This window comes from Fundulus heteroclitus, unplaced genomic scaffold, assembly GCF_011125445.2.
Source record: "Fundulus heteroclitus isolate FHET01 unplaced genomic scaffold, MU-UCD_Fhet_4.1 scaffold_57, whole genome shotgun sequence".
Lineage (NCBI taxonomy): Eukaryota > Metazoa > Chordata > Actinopteri > Cyprinodontiformes > Fundulidae > Fundulus > Fundulus heteroclitus.
In genome coordinates this window covers 1,106,531-1,124,613 of record NW_023397000.1, presented here as the reverse complement: position 1 = coordinate 1,124,613, position 18,083 = coordinate 1,106,531, and the positions used below count along the sequence as shown (strand labels likewise).

At 45.0% G+C, this 18,083-nt stretch overlaps 1 pseudogene; it reads right to left on the bottom strand.

Annotated features, from left to right (window-relative positions):
* Positions 1–244: 244 nt before the first annotated feature.
* The window catches only part of LOC118561142, a 29,217-nt pseudogene continuing 11,378 nt past the window's right edge, over positions 245–18,083 (bottom strand).

Below are 18,083 nucleotides of genomic sequence, written 5' to 3'. Positions count from 1 at the left end.
TGGGTGATCTGTCTTTCCTGGATGATGTCACAGCTAACAGAATGCAAGACCACGTGCACCTACTATCAAGGAAAAAAAAACGTCAGAGAACAAAAAGTTAAAAGCTGAAATAACAACAAGCAATGCAAGTTGGAGAACAATGGGAGAACTCAGCAGAGTGAGAAAAATAGACCCTGATGTCCTCCAGTAGCCTAAGCCTATAGCAGCATAACTATAGAGATAGCACAGGGTAATCTAAGCCACTCTAACTATAAGCTTTGTCAAAAAGGAAAGTTTTAAGATTAGTCTTAAAATTAGACAGGATGTCTGCCTCACGGACCAAAACTGGGAGTTGGTTCCACAGGAGAGGAGCCTGATAGCTAAAGGATCTGCCTCCCATTCTACTTTTAGAGACTCTAGGAACCACCAGCAGACCTGCAGTCTGAGAGCGAAGTGCTCTGTTAGGAACATACGGGGTAATCAGAGCTCTGATATATGATGGAGCTTGATTATTAAGGGCTTTATACGTTAGAAGAAGAATTTTAAATTCTATTCTTGATTTATCAGGAAGCCAATGAAGGGAAGCTAAAATGTGAGAAATATGATCCCTCTTGTTGATTTTCATCAGAACTCTTGCAGCAGCATTTTGGATCAGCTGAAGACTTCGAACTGCATTTTGTGGACTTCCTGATAGTAAAGAATTGCAATAATCCAGCCTTGAAGTAACAAATTCATGGACTAGTTTTATAGCCTGCACAGAATATTTCTAGTTTTGGCAATATTCCGGAGGTGAAAAAAGTAAACTCTGGAAACCGGTTTAATATGAGATTTAAATGACATGTCCAGGTCGAAAATAACACCAAGATATTTTACTTTAATACCAGAGGCCAATTTAATGCCACCCAGATTAAGTGATTGATTAAGAAGTTTATATTTTGAGGACTCTGGTCCAAAGATTACAACTTCTGTCTTGTCAGAATTTAAAAGCAGGAAACTTAAAGTCATCCAGCTTTTGATTTCATCAACACATGTGTTAAGAAAATATCTTAGTCAGGCAGAAGGTGTGTCTCCCCTCTATTGCTGGGTAGAATACCAGGGTGTTTTATTTCCCCCGGCGGGGGGGAGGGGGGGGGGGTCAGAAGGAGAGGGGGTCAACATCCTCCTCCCGAGCTTTGCAGGAGGAGCTCTAAAGTTGATAAAAAGAATGTTTTTCCAAAACTTACTTCAGACAGACTTCTGCATCGTGCTGTGAAATCATCTTGATTGGTAATGTAAACTCTGTCTCCATATTTAATTTCTATGAATTAAATATGCATATTACACTGTTCTACCTTTTGATCAATGTTTTCTCACTTGCGGCCAAATCTGGAACCGGGGTAAGATAGGTTTTCAATAGATATGTATGAGTAGGCCGGTGTACCCATTCTTTAAAACATGCCTGTTGTAGAAGTAATTGATTGGATTCATCAGGATTTAACAGTGGAAATTAATACCATGCTGTCTGATAATTTTGCCAATCAGAACTATATATATATATATATATATATATATATATATATATATATATATATATATATATATATATATGGCCCAAGGACTGAACCCTGTGGTACTCCTAGAGTTTGGGCCACTAGAGATTTATTATTATTAAAGATACAATTTAAACCAGCCTAATGCTTTCCCCTTAATCCCTACAGTATGCTCAAGTCATTCTAGGAGAATATTGTGATCAACTGTGTCAAATGCAGCACTGAGATCTAACAGGACAAGTACAGACACAAGTCCATTATCTGAGGCCATGAGAATATCATTGGTGACCTTCACCAGAGCTGTTTCAGTGCTGTGATGAGCTCTGAAGCCTGACTGACGCTCTTCAAATTACTTTGTAAATGTTCACATAGTTGATTAGAAGCTACTTTCTCAAGAATTTTAGACAGGAAAAAAATAGATATAGGTCTGTAATTTCTTAGGTCAACTTGATCAAGAGATGGTTTCTTAAGTAAAGGTTTAATAACAGCTACTTTAAAAGCCTGTGGTACATATCCATTTACCAAGGATAGATTAATCATGTCTAAAATAGGACCACTGATCAGAGGGAATACCTCCTTAAACAACTTGGTTGGGATTGGGTCTAACATACAGGTAGAAGGTTTAGATGAAGCTAAAATTTTAGATAGCTCAGAAAGCTCTACTGCTTTTAAACAGTTCAGACACTGCGCAGGTTCTAAAGATACCTCCAATGCTGCCTCACTTACTGAGGACGAGGTAATCATGTTTGGGAGGATGCAAATTATTTTATTTTTAATGGAATCAATTTTATTTATGAAGAATCCCATAAAGTCATTACTCCTAAGTGCTAAGGGAATGGATGGATCAACAGAGCTGTGACTCTGGGTAAGTTTAGAAACTGTACTGAAGAGAAAGCTAGTATTATTTTTATTCTCCTCAATTAATGATGAAAAATATGCTGCTCTAACTCTGCAAAGTTTTTTTATACAACAGTAGACTGTTTTTCCAAATTAGGTAGGATTCCTCATGGTGTGTAGAGCGCCATTTTCTCTCCAATTTCCTAACATTGTGCTTCAAAGACCGCAGCTCTAAAGTAAACCAGGGAGCCATGGTACTGTGAGTAATCGCCTTCTTTTTCAAGGGAGCTACATTGTCTAATGCAAAATGCATGGAGGAAGTGACACTGTTAACAAAAGTGTCTATTCTTGTTTATTTGTATTTACTTGGAACCTTTTCTGTTCAGTGTGACAATTAATAAAAGTCATTTGTCATCTTTTTTCTGATACACTAACAAATATTTACATGTGTAGGATGTAGTTTACAATATACTGAAATTACTTAAATTTCCATGGACTGCAGTCCTGGACTGCAGCTTTCCACAAACCACACACAGCTTGTGATGGTCACCCTTTCTTCTTTCTGAGCCAATAAGTAGTTTTCCAGATCTTCCTTGAGGCCAACCAAAGGTTTTTCAATAGCATTTTAAATTCCTCCCAAAGTTTGCTACACCTACGAGAACGTCAGTGGACACTGGACACTTGGACATCAGGGGTTATCTTTAGGGACTCCTCACTACACGCCATCTTGCTTGGGAGTGCTCAAAGACAATCAAACCCTAAAGGCCTCCTTTAGACTGATGGCTTCTATCATTGCTGGTGCCACCAAACAAGTGTTTTAGTTGCAACAGGCAATACTGTTTCTGGGTTCTTATCTTTATGTGACATTGGCTCATTCTGATTCCATTTTGAACAGTGGTCAAATAAAGAAACACTGCTTCGATTAGTGCACAGAAAACAGTAAGAACCTTACCTCTGGCAACTTTGAACCTGAACATCGCTCAGCTTCACACATCACAACCAGTTCTTGACCTGCTGGTCAGGTGATATTCCATGTTCACCAAATTCAGATTAAGCCACCAGGAATTAGCACTTCCAACCCATTCCCATAATTTGCTACGCTGTCTGCATAGCACCCAAGCCCAACATCCCTCCTCACACCTGGAGGACCAATATTGAGGCAGCCTCTTGAAGATTATTTGAGCTTAGCCCAAGATGTGTTTGCACCCCTTGAATGACTAAAATAGATTTATCATTGATGTGCTTACTTTTAAAATGGCAAAATTTCAAATATTTTCAGAAAAATCTATAAAAGTTACCTTTAAAAAGCAATTGTTATAGTAAGTGTAAGTATATGGAAAATGCTTCATCAAACTGTCTGAAACTGGTAAATCTGGCCTACCACTTCCACGGTCCATGCGGGTCTGGTTTCCAGTGATGTGATGCCAGTATGCGGATCGGGGTAAGAAGGCAGTTGGTGTACATGGGTAGGAGAGAGCCTCTGAGTCCTTAGATAGCAGCTAGATGTTACATGCACACAACAGAATCAGAATCAGCTTTATATGCCAGATTTGTATACACATACAAGGAATTTGACTCTGGATTGTGCAATGCTAAGGATGCGCTTAGTACACAATAATGCAGTGACAAAAACAAAACGATATAGAAAACACATGTAACCTGGTTAAAACATTAAACAGTATTATTACAGGAGGAGGGTAGAGAGAGACGGCGAAAGAGAGAGAGACGGCGGGAGAGACAGAGTGATGGAGAGACAATAGGCGCGTGGCGAACAATAATGAAAAGAGACTGTTGAGTAGGGTGACGAGACGTCCCCGATTTCCCCGATGTCCCCATTTTGGACCACCTGTCCCCGGCTAAAGCTGTCCCCGGAAATGTCTCCGATTTTACCGAGGGGGAAAATGTTGCGTGTAGACTGTTATTACGGTAGAGCTGTTGCACGCAGAAACAGGTGTTACGGTAGCTGGTTGCACTGTTGATAATATAAAGATGAGGAACAGAGTGCACCACTAGATGGTGGTAATGATCCTTTTGAATGTCAGATGCCATTAAAACACGAAGAAGAAGAGCGCACCACTTTTAAAACAGAAGAAGAAGAAGTGGAATTTCGTTGTCACAGCCATAGACATCATATACGTAGACACCCCGTCGTCGGGTGAGAGGCGTGCTGACAGAGCGGCCATCTTAGGTCTGACCAAGCTGCAGTCAGACAGAATACACGTCAATTCAGGAAAATGTACTTTATGTTTTTAGACACTCTGAATCCGGTGAATTCTCAACCAATTTTCAGATAAATTAGCTGACTGAAAACGTCACCCCTTTAGGGGCAACATGAGATCAATTGATTGAATTAAATGATTGATAGTCTTAATACATAATTTGGTTTTTAGGCCTTCCCATTAGTAAGGGCTACATTGAATTGTTACCATTTCTGGGACGTGCTTCGCTGGGGTTCCATTTGCAGCAAGTTGAGTTGAAGACGTCATGCCAGAATGCTGTCTGTCTCTGACTGACTAATGGATGGAGTCACAATTTATGTAACAAGAGCAACTCTCAAAGTATAATCAGACCAGCCATATTTAAAAAACACATAAGAGCTGCAGCAGAGACCAAATATATCATTAGACACTGAAAGGAGATGGAAGCCCTCAAACCAATAACGTGGCCCAATGCAGAGGTGGACACATTTTGTGCTTCATGGTGGACGAGAAAATTCAGATGGAGGTTGATGATGCCACACAAAATGAGTGGCTCATACCCTGAGCTATCTCTATAGTTGTGCTGTGATAGGCCTAGGCTGCTGGAGGATATCAGGGTCTAATTTTCTCACTCTACTGATTTCTACTGTTCTTCAGTCTACTGTTCTCCAGTTTTGCATTGTATTACATTGAAATGACAGTCGTCATTTCAGCTTTTAACTTTTTGCTCTCTCTCTTTTTCTTCATAGTAGGTACACCTGGTCTGGCGTTCTGTTAGCTGTGACATCATCCAGAGAAGACGGCTCACCCGCTACTACCATCTAATGTAGAACAGATTACTAGATCAATGTGTGCTTCTGTGCTTTTTTGTCTCTCTTGTTGTGTCTCTGCTCTGTCTTCCGTAACCCCAGTCGGTCGAGGCAGATGACCGTTCATACTGAGCCCGGTTCTGCCGGAGGTTTTCCTTCCCGTTAATGGGGAGTTTTTCTACCCACTGTCGCTTCATGCTTGCTCAGTATGAGGGATTGCAGCAAAGCCATGTACAATGCAGATGACTCTCCCTGTGTCTCTACGGTTCCCCAGGAGTGAATGCTGCTTGTCGGGACTTTGATGCAATCAACTGGTTTCCTTATATAGGACATTTTTTGACCAATCTGTATAATCTGACCCAATCTGTATAATATGATTGAACTTGATTTTGTAAAGTGCCTTGAGATGACATGTTTCATGATTTGGCGCTATATAAATAAAATTGAATTGAATTGAATTGAATTGAATTGAAAAATAAGAAAGTATAAATGGAACTCCAAATTGATGGCTGCCAAGGGCTACCAGCCAACAGCACAACAACGCCGGCAGACGAAGATAAAAAAAGTGAAGAGCAATTAACGGTCCATTAACGACTTCAATGGTTGGAGCAACGTGAGCAGAAGTGGTTCAATCAAATGGACTCAATATACGGGAGCTGACTGTCGAACAATGGGAGGGAGAGTCACTGTGACTTGGCACCCTTGGTATTGGACTCTGTTACCTATGAGAGTGTTGATGTGCCTTTAATGTGAAAAGCCAGAGAGCTCTTTGGGGACTTCCAGGTGGGGGAACAAAGGACAATAAGAGGAGAACATTATCAGCTTCTCACGGTGGAGGAATTGGTGGCACAAATGCCGAATGCAGTTCTCTGTGTTAGATGCAAACCAAGGCTTTTTTTCAAATAAACATGGATGAGGAGAGCTTCAAGATGTGTACTTTCAACACACCTTTAGGCAGGTATCGTTTCAAGCACCTTCCCTTTGGCATCTCATCCGCCAGCGAGTTGTTTCAGAGAGCTGTGGGCCAGATGATCAAAGGATTGGATGGTGTGGTCATGGTGTGGAGATTCAACAAAGCCAAATGCAAATTCAGAATGAAAGAAGTACATTGGCCATATGCTCAGTGCAGAGGGACTACGGCCTGATGATGAAAAGATTCGGGCCATTGTACAGATGCCACAGCCAGAAGACAAACAAGCATTAATGAGGTTCATGGGAATGGTACAGTATGTGTCCAAATTCATTCCAAACTTGTCAGAGGTGTCTGCACTGCTAAGGAATCTGCTGCAAGGAGAAGCAGAATGGCAATGGGAGGAACCACAGCAACAAAGTTTAGAAATTTTAAAAAGCAAGCAGTAGACGGATGGAAGCCAACTGTTAATATGACAAAGCATGAGCAGCTGTGTTTCTACGTGTATGTATGTGTATATTTACACATACATACATATATATCCATATGTTATAATAAAATAAAACATAAAAAGAACTAATCAGAAGCAAGGTTCTGCAGAGAAACAAGAGGCTAACATCCCACCCCCCACCATGATTTTTTTTCTTGTGTGTTTTATTCCAAAAGCTCTTTCCACATATGAGGGCAAGTCTTGTTGAACCCTCCAAGATCCCCTGCGTCCGTGCTTGTGCCCACCGATTGAGGCCTTCAAAATTGGTACCAGTTCTGACAGCCCAGCACAATGTAGTTTCCAAAGTAAGGAATGGGGATGAGTACTGAATTCGGTACTTCTATAGGTACCGACTGAATCCTGTTGGGGCTACCAAGGGCAGAGTCACGTAAAATCAAATGGTACCATGTTTCAGGACCGAAACGCATCACTATGACAATGAGAGAGAGGAAGAGTGGGTGATTGTCCATGCCAAATTTGAAAACAGCATTGCACACACAAGAGCATAATGACATCAGTAGTCACTGGTTCAGTACAGTGTCATATAAGCGCTGGAAGAACCATGGCTTCACTTTTCTAAATGTGCTGCAGATTGCGGTCACTGAAATACTTTTGACGTGAAGTACAAGGGCAGTAGTGGGGATACTTCTAATCTGAGGATGAGGAAGCATCTGGTCACTGTTGCCAATTGAGTGAATTTCTCACTATATGTAGTGACTTTTCATACCCATCCAGTGACCTTTTTAAAAAAAAAAAACTAACGAAAAACCTTTTTCTGTTATTGGTGACTTCCCTTGAAAGTAACCCATTCTTTCAAGTTCTTTCTGTGATTGGCGAGTGCTGCTTTGAGCACCACCTTACTTCTCCAAGCGCTGTCTTACAGACAGACAGCTGCTGCAGTGAGGAAAGCCTCTCTGTTCCCTCATTGCAAATATATCCCGCCCAGATTTACAAAGTGGGATAAGATATAATAATTTTAATATATCTTTTCCCTAAAATGTATTCATACACAATCTCAATCATGTATTCACCGTGTTCACTCTGTGTGCCTGTGATAACTGTCGCTTTGGTAAAAATGTGTTTTATGCGCTGTGGATTCAGGCAATATAATAAGGTTACTTCTTAGATCGAAACAAGTTTATATATTGAGAAATAAATATGTCAAATTGAAAAATTTTTAGATTATATTAATAAACTAACATTTAATACTACATAAACACACAAAATTACTGAAAATAGATACCGTTAAGTACTGGTATCGATTCCCAGGTGCCGGGTATCAGTACAAATGTGAAAGGTGCCCATCCCTAGTAAGGGATAATGAACCATTTCATGCGCCAGTGTAGAATGTTTACTTTATTAATTTTTTTATTAATGATAATCATTCTTACTAAATGACCCAGATAAAAGTGACAGGTGCATTTTCAGCATCGCATATGTGTAAACAGTGACAACGAGAGAGCGACACAGAGAGGAGCAATTTATTTCCCTAATAACACACTTTACCGCTGATAAATACAGAAAAATACTTGCTTACCCAGCCTTACATGCACAGATCCTAATCTCAGAATCCTGATCCTGAGATCTCCAGCAAGCCTAAGCTCCATTACCTGCAGACGTTCACCTATTCTACATACTGAACGACCACCTCCCTGTCCACACACAAACTCTCCTGCAAAGACAGTAAGAAGCCAACAACAAAAGCTCCCTCTGTGACTGCTGACCACAACACTCCATGCATGGCGTAATGTAGGGGGGGGTACGGGTGGCGGGTGGTACGTACCCCCCCCCCCACTTCTCCAATCTGTGCCCCTTGTGCACTATAAGCAAACTCTGTTGTGGATCACAGACGGGAGACGTGCAGCAGCTGAGAAGTGTGTGTGTGGGCATGCACGTGTGTCAGCAAACCAGCCAGAGCCAGCAAAAAGGCACAAAGCTTTAAACATATTTTCCCAAAGTTGAGTAATTCTGTTGCATGTGTGACACAGACAATGATGATTTGTAGGCCCTATGATGATTTGGTAATAAATGCCACTATATCATTGTCATGGTGTAGTTTTGATCTGGCTTTTTCTATGAGGTAAGATCATTTTCAAAATAAACTTGTGCATAAAGGCAGAGTTGTGTGCATATTAGTCAGAAGTTGTGCATAATAAACATTTGTAAACTCATAATAATTGAAATCTCATGCAAAAGATACAACATACAGTTTAAATAGTTACAACTTCAATAACTAATAAATACAAATTTCAAGTTTAAATTTGTGCTTTACTCTTCATGAACACAAACAGCAGTGGCTGCTTGAGAATACGGATTTTTTCTTTGAGAATGCGAATTCACAACAGTGGTCTGACGTCACGGTTTTCAACGCTGGTTAATCGAGCACAGAGTGCGAAGAGGTGACAATCCATGTCCCAAGAGCCAGCTTCTGCAGCTGAGGATCGGAACGCCAAGGTCCCCGCCCTCTACTGCCACCCGTTGCACAATGCACTCGCCCCCTTTGGCCCCTTTGGGCCCTTTGCCAATGTTAAAGACGCCTACACCTCCGCCCCCCTCCCCCCACTTGGACGCTCGGATCACAACCTCGTCTACCTGCTCCCCCATTACATTCCACTGGTGAGGAGAACAATAGCACAGAAGAAGTCAGTGAAAAGTTTGGTCAGACGAAGCCAGTGAGAAGCTGAGGGATTGTTTCAGAACCACAGACTGGAGCATGTTCCAAAGCTATCATGGAGATGACATCAACAGCCTGACTGAATGTATCACTGGCTACATGACCTTCTGTGTGGAGAGCATTGTGCCTACACGACAGTGCTTTCCAAACAACCCCCGCTGGGTGACCCCTGAGCTGAAAGTCCTCCGGAAACCAGAAGAAGAGGGCTTTCTACTCAGGGGACAGAGAGGAGCAGCGTAGAGCACAGAGGGAGCTCCAGTGGAGGATCAGGGCAGCAAAAAAGGATTGTGGGAAGAAGATGGAGGAGCAGCTGGCGCAGAACAATGTCAGGGACGTGTGGAGAGGTCTGAAGAACATGTCCGGCTTTGGGCAGAGAACCAGCAGGGCTGCAGATGGAGACACCAAGACTGCAGATGAGTTGAACTCATTCTTCACTCGGTTCGACTCCCCCCACACTGGCCCCCTCCTTGCCGTCAACTCTCCACACGTCTCCAACCACCAGCCCTCCAGAGATCTACCATCCCCCCACCACCACTCCTATCAACGACCGACCCATCTACACCTTCGGTCCTACCTTCCTCCCCCCTCATAATCACTCCAATGCAGGTGAGAGGTCAGCTGATGAGGCTAAAACAGAGGAAAGCCTCTGGACTGGACGGCATCCCCCCCAGGCTGCTGAGGACCTGTGCAGAAGAGCTCTGTGAGGTCCTCAGCTACATCTATAACCTGAGCCTCAGCCTGGGGGTGGTGCCCACCCTGTGGAAGACCTCCTGTGTGGTACCGGTTCCCAAAACACCGCACGCCAGGGAACCGGCCCACTTCAGACCAGTTACTCTGACCTCCCACCTGATGAAGACCATGGAGTGCCTCATCCTTTCACACCTGCGCACCGTGGTGAGCCCCACCCTGGACCCGCTGCAGTTTGCCTACCGGCCCAACATCGGAGTAGAGGATGTCATATTCTACCTGCTGCAGCGGGCGCTCACCCACTTGGAGACCACCGGGAGCACTGTGAGAGTCATGTTCTTGGACTTCTCCAGCGCTTTCAACACCATCAGACCGATGTTGCTGAGGGGGAAGCTGGAGGACGCTGGAGTGGACAAATATCTGGCTGACTGGACCATCAACTACCTCACTGACCACCCTCAGTACGTGCGGCTGCACGGCTGTCAGTCAGAGGTGGCACTCTGCAGCACCGGGGCCCCCCAGGGCACCATTCTGTCTCCCTTTCTCTTCACCCTTTACACATCGGACTTCACCTACAACACGGACAGCTGCCACCTTCAGAAGTTCTCTGATGACTCGGCCATTGTGGGCCGTGTGTCTGAGGGGAACGAGCTGGAGTACCGGTCAGTCATAATGGACTTTGTGGACTGGTGTGAGAAAAACCATCTGTGTTTAAACAGGGGCCATAACACTAATAAGACCAAGGAGATGGTGATCGACTTCAGGAGAAGACCCCCACCTCACTCACCTGTGAACATCCAGGGGCAGGACATAGAAACTGTGGAGAGTTTCAAATACCTGGGTGTTCATGTCAACAATAAACTGGACTGGACACAGATGGTCTGTATAAGAAGGGCCAGAGCTGCCTCCACCTTCTCAGGAGGCTGAGGTCCTTTGGTGCAAGCAGGCCTCTGCTAAAAACTTTCCATGACTCTGTGTTGGCCTCAGCCCTCCTCTACGCTGTCGTCTGCTGGGCCCCTGGCAGCGAGGAGGGTGCTGAGAGGAGGGTGCTGTCCAAGCTCACATCCACGATGGACAACACCTTCCACCCCCTGCACCAGACTGTAGAGGAGCTGAGCAGCTCCTTTAGTGGCAGACTTAGACATCCTGTCTGTAAAAAGGAGCGCTACCGCAGGTCATTCTTTCCTACTGCTATCAGATTATACAATGCTGCACTATAACTGTAACCACAACTGCAATAACTAATGTGCAATGACTAATGTGCAATAATCTAATTAATACACTGCGCCACAACCCGTGCAATAATCCTGATGTAGTGACTTCTGCTGCTATCACCACCAGAACATATGTCAGAACACATGTATATATATCTCTGACAATCAGTATGTATATATGTTTATATACATATAGATCACTATGTATGTAAATAAGACATAGCATATGCATATGCCCATCCCTATTTCTTTTGTACTTTTTTGTATCCTTTTTGATCCATTGTATATATGAAGATTCACTGTATATAACTGAATGCACCTTTCCTACTCTGCACCTTCTTGTATGAACCGATGTGGCAAGTGAATTTCTCCATTGTGAGATCAATAAAGCCTATCTTATCTTATCTTATCCTCCGACAGGTGGTGAGCCCATCGGATGGGGGACCCATGTCGCCTCTTCGGGCTGAGCTCGGCCAGGCTCCATGGGTAAAAGCCTGGCCACCAGACGCTCGCCAACGTGCCCCACCTCCAGGCGGGGCACGTGACCCGCGTCCGGGCGAGGGAACACGAGATCCATTAATGTCACTCATCATAAAGGGGTTTTGGGCTGCTGTTTGTCTGGTCCCTCACCTAGGACCTGTCTGCCTTGGGTGACCCTACTAGGGGCTTAAAGCCCCTGACAGCATAGCTCCTAGGATCATCGGGACACTCAAACTCCTCCACTACGGTAAGGTGGCAGCCCAAGGAGGGGTAAAAGTAAGTCATTTAGCAATATTATAAGAGCCAGGTTTTAAATCTTTTTGATAATTATCAATCGATTAATATGCATTTTTTTATCAATATGCTTTTTTCTATATCGTCCAGCCCTAATATAAAATCTATCAATAAATTCTATAAATGTTTTTCCTATCTAAGTGAGTTTCCTCTGAGTGAGGACACGAAGAATTGAGAGGAGAAAGAGTAGAGGGCGGGGACCTTGGCGTTCCGATCCTCGGCTGCAGACGCTGGCTCTTGTGAAGTGGAATGTCACCTCTCTGGTGGGGAAGGAGCCTGAGCTTGTGCGCGAGGTTGAGAGGTTCCGACTAGAGATAGTCGGACTCACCTCGACGCACCGCTCTGGCTCCGGGAACCAGTCTCCTTGAGAGGGGCTGGACATTCTTCCACTCTGGAGTTGCCCATGGTGAGAGGCGCCGAGCTGGGGTTGGCATACTTGTTGCCCCCCATCTCGGTGCCTGCACGTTGGGGTTTTCCCCGGTGAACAAGAGGGTGGCCTCCCTCCGCATTAGTGTGGGGGGACGGGTTCTGACTGTTGTTTGCGCTTATGCGCCAAACAGCAGTTCAGATTACCCACCCTTTTTGGAGTCCTTGGAAGGGGTACTGGAGAGTGCCCCTCCTGGGGACTCCCTCGTTTTGCTGGGGGACTTCAACGCTCACGTGGGCAATGACAGTGGGACCTGGAGGGGCGTGGTTGGGAGGAATGGCCCACCTGATCTGAACTCGAGTGGTGTTTTGTTGTTGGACTTCTGTGCTCGTCATGGATTGTCCATCATAAACACCATGTTCAAGCATAAGGGTGTCCATATGTGCTCTTGGCACCAGGACACCCTAGGTCGCAGTTCAATGATCGACTTTGTTATCGTTCCATCTGATCTGCGGCCGTATGTCTTGGACACTCGGGTGAAGAGAGGGGCGGAGCTCTCCACCGACCACTACCTGGTGGTGAGTTGGCTCCAATGGCGGGGGAGGAAGCCGGTCCGACCGGGCAGGCCCAAACGTACTGTGAGGGTTTGTTGGAAACGTCTGGCGGAGTCCCCTGTGAGGCAGAGCTTTAACTCCCACCTCCGGGAGGACTTTAAACACGTCCCAAGGGAGGCGGGGGACATTGAGTCTGAATGGACCATGTTCTGCGCCTCTATTGTTGAGGCGGCTAGTCGGAGCTGTGGCCGCAAGGTTGTCGGTGCATGTCGCGGCGGCAACCCTCGAACCCGCTGGTGGACACCAGCGGTGAGGGAAGCCGTCAAGCTGAAGAAGGAGTCCTACTGGGCTTTTTTGGCCTGTGGGACTCCGGAAGCAGCTGATGTGTACCGGCAGTCGAAGCGGCAGGCGGCTCGGCTGGTCGCCGAGGCAAAAACTCAGGCGTGGGAAGAGTTCGGAGAGGCCATGGAGAAAGACTTCTGTACGGCTTCGAAGCGATTCTGGTCCACTATCCGGCGTCTCAGGAGGGGGAAGCAGTGCAGTACCAACACTATTTACAGTGGGGGTGGTGTGCTGCTGACCTCGACTCGGGACGTCGTGCGTTGGTGGGCGTAATACTTCGAAGACCTCCTTAATCCCACCAACACGTCTTCCATTGAGGAGGCAGAGCCTGAGGACTCTGGGTCGGGTTCTCCCATCTCTGGTGCTGAGGTTGCCGAGGTTGTTAAAAAGCTCCTCGGTGGCAAGGCCCCGGGAGTGGATGAGATTCCTCCTGAGTACCTTAAGGCTCTGGCTGTGTTGGTTAACGCGGCTCTGCAACATTGCGTGGACATCGGGGTTAGTTCCCGTGGATTGGCAGACTGGGGTGGTGGTCCCCCTATTTAAAAAGGGGGACCGGAGGGTGTGCTCCAACTACAGAGGAATCACACTTTTAAGCCTCCCTGGTAAGGTCTATTCAGGGGTTCTGGAAAGGAGGGTCCGTCGGATAGTCAAATCTCGGATTCAGGAAGAGCAGTGTGGTTTTCGTCCTGGCCGTGGAACACTGGACCAGCTCTATACCCTCAGCAGGATTCTTGAGGGGGCATGGGAGTTTGCCCAACCAGTCTACATGTGCTTTGTGGATCTGGAGAAGGCATTCGACCGTGTCCCCCGGGGGATCCTATCGGGGGTACTCCGGGAGTATGGAGTACCGGACCCTTTAATAAGGGCTGTCAGGTCTCTGTACGACCGGTGTCAGAGTCTGGTCCGCATTGCCGGCAGTAAGTCGGACTCGTTTCCGGTGAGAGTTGGACTCCGCCAAGGTTGCCCTTTGTCACCGATTCTGCTCATAACTTTTATGGACAGAGTTTCTAGGCGCAGCCAAGGTGTTGAGGCGATCCGTTTTGGTGGCCTTAGGATTGCGTCTCTGCTATTTGCGGATGACGTGGTCCTATTGGCTTCATCAGGGAGTGATCTACAGCTCTCACTGGAGCGGTTCGCAGCCGAGTGCGAAGCGGCCGGGATGAAAATCAGTGCCTCCAAATCCGAGACCATGGTCTTGAACCGGAAAAGGGTAGAGTGCCTTCTCCGGGTTGGGGAGGATGTGCTGCCCCTAGTGGAGGAGTTCAAGTATCTTGGGGTCTTGTTCACGAATCCCAGTCGTGGTACGACGTGGCCTCTGACCTGATCCTGCAAACCTGAACTTGTGAGTTTTTTTGTATCTTTGGAACCTGACTAATTTTGGATCTCCTGCTTTTCTTGTAGTTTTGTGTTTGGATTACTCACCCGTCTTGACGTCTCGCTCGACGAACCAGCTTTCAAGAATCCCCGAAGCTCAGATGTTGCTCTGGCATTCCCCCTCGTACTCTCTGGATGTTACCAAGCTGGGCTCGAGGTTTCCTTTCCCTCAATTCTGCTGGTTCCCTCTGATCTCTGGTCAAACCGTCTGTCTCCCCTTTCTGTCGTGGCTCGCTCCGGATCCCTCGCCGCCTTGCCATCAGTCCGCCCTCCCGCTGCCAACCACCGGCCATCCTCGTGAACACTCGGCCTCAGAGTTTCCCTCACCTTCCCCTCCCCGGTTAGGTTCGCTCAACTAAACGCTAGGCGGCTCGGCTTCTGGGATTTTCTATCTGGTTTAGTCTTTCGTAAATACTCTCCTCCTCTTTCCACAGTTCCTCCGGCATTGACGTTCAGACCTCGACGGATCTCCACACCTGTGTGATCCCTGTACCTGAACCCTTAAATAAACACCTTTAAACTGCACTCTGTCTTCCATATTGTGTCTGCATGTGGGCAAGATATATAAAAACCATGACACTAACATGGTTTAAAACAAAGAAATAACTTCTATTAACATCTTATACAAATAGACAACACCTACAAACATACTATTAAAAATTGTTGGAATGAAAATTAATTTACTGATTAATGTATTTTTACAGGTAGTGAAACAAATTTAATGAAGCAGCATGTGTACATGACTACTACAACTGATCTAGGTTTGGTCAGATGTAGTCATGTTCACTTAAACATGCAGCCAGCTGGAGCAGCTCCCTGTCTTCAGCCGCCGGATGGCCGTCCTCCTCTGGGTCAACCTCCTCGTCCTCCACGTCTAGCTGGTCCCCTGCCTCTATAGAAATATTGTGGAAGATGCAGCAGGCAGCGATTACTTTTGGGGCAAACGTAAGGCAGACCTCCAGCGCCCTTAAGAAGATGGAACACCGCCGTGTTTTCAGACCACCAAAGGCACGCCCAGTGATGTTTATCGCCTTGGCGTGGTGTCTGTTGCAGCGTGCCTCCACTTGGCCTGTTAATCCTGTATAAAATTAACTTGTAATTTAGGTAATATGCTGATATGTAAGGCAAGGCAAGGCAAATTTATTTATATAGCACAATTCAGTACAGAGACAAAGCAAAGTGCTTTACATGGTTAAAATATAGGAATAAAAGCAAGTAGGGATAGAATGTAGAAAAAAAAGAACATTAAAAACAGTAAAACAGTTTAACTAGAGCATTCAAAGGCAATTTCAAACAAATGTGTTTTTAATCTCAATTTAAAGGAACTCAGGCTTTCTGCACTTTTACAGTTTTCTGGAAGTTTGTTCCAGATAAGTGGAGCATAGGAACTAAATGCTGCTTCTCCGTGTCTGGGTTTGTGTTCTAGGTATGCAGAGCAGGCTGGAGCCAGAAGACCTGAGTGGTCTGGAGGGTTGATACACTGATAACAAGTCTGTGATGTATTTAGGTGCTAAGCCATTCAGGGATTTATAAACTAACAGAAGTATTTTAAAGTCTATTCTCTGAGATACATGGAGCCACTGTAAGGAGCCACTGGGGTTATGTGCTCTACTTTCTCAGTCTTAGTGAGGACGCGGGCAGCAGCGTTCTGAATCAGCTGCAGCTGTCTGATCCACTTTTTAGGCAGACCTGTGAAAACACCGTTGCAGTAATCAATTCTATTAAATATAAACGCATGGATTAGTTTTTCCAGATCCTTCTGAGACATTAGTCCTTTAGTCCTGCATAATGTCTTAATCTTCTATCCAATTTATATAATCTATGTATCAATTGTGTGTCATTGCTGGCTCTATTTAAGGACAAGAAGGTAAGAGATCTTACTGGCTAGCTGTTTCCCTATAGGATGCACCACAGGCCAGCCAGTAGAGGGTCACCAGCACCTCTATCTCCTGTGGCCATCCATGGACCTCCTGGATGGGCAGCAGCTGAAGGAGGAGGACGATGATGGACCTGTTTAGCCTGAAGGCTGGTTTCAGGTCCCCTTCATTAAAAAATATTTGGAGGATTGGCACAGAGGTGTTTATCCTCACATATTTGTTTCTGTTTCTTCCTGTAAATAAAAAATGCCAAATGTTACCATAATTGTTTTTTTCAATTCTCACCTTTTCACACCATAAAACTATACCTGGAAAACATGCAGATTAATATTGTTCTCAAGAAAGAAAAGGTAAATGTATAGTGTTGTATAGTAAATGTAACAAATGGCATCCCTTCTTTGGTATTTCTATCATTTCACTGAAAGAATGAACTGAACTAACTGCACATAACTTACAGATTAATCACTGTAAAGGTGGGCGGACAGAAATAACTTCCTTTCTTAAAGTCTAACTCTTGGACTGAATGTATTTGAACGCAGATGCATTCAAATTGTCACCAGAGTAAAGAAATGTATATTATATGTGAATTATGTGTGCCATTTGGAAGTAATTTCGATAAAACTTGCTGTATAAGAGAAAGAGCCCGAACATTCTTCAATCGGGCTGTTTCGGAATGTGACGTCACAAACAGAACTAGTACCATGCATCTGGCTGCTAACACTACGACTTTCGCTACCGATTTATTAAATTTAATTAATAACTCTTACTCTACGTACAAAAAAAAAAAAAAAAAAAAATGTCTGATACATCTACAAACTCTACCTCAAGCATTGGCGACTCTGATACCGAATATATATACGAAGAAATGGAGTTTGAACAAGGTGAACCTGAGGAGATTATATCTAACGCTGCCCAACACATAGAGCCCATGCTCCATTGTACGTAGCCCTCACAATCCTCGCTCGTGAAGTGTGAATTGCATTAAACACTTGTCACTGCCGGCAATCCAGTCCTTTCGCGTTTCTTTTACAAATTTATCCCATTTCTTTCTGACTTTTTGATCCACCGGCCAAGTATGTAGCGCTACTTTCTGGCCTGCACTAGACCGCGGTGAAGTTGGTTTGACATTGGACATTCAAGCTCCACAGAGTCGGCCAGCTGAGAGACGCTGGCCGAAATCGGAGTCCTTCATCAGGATCAACCGTGAGCTAGATGCCGCTGACACCAACTACGCACCTAGAAGGCATTTTATTGTGGACTTAGTTCGGCGATTTTTTTTTAAAAGTGCACAGATTTGGTGTGTGAAAGAAGATACTGGAAAACATCGATATATATCCTTGTTCGCCGTACCAGTTGTACAATGTAAACAATGTGTGTTTCTATGCAAGTTTGCTTCGCGCATTCTCAGTGTTCTTGAACTGTCGTCACACGTCGGAAAGGGCCGATCGTAAACGGAGGCAGCACTCAA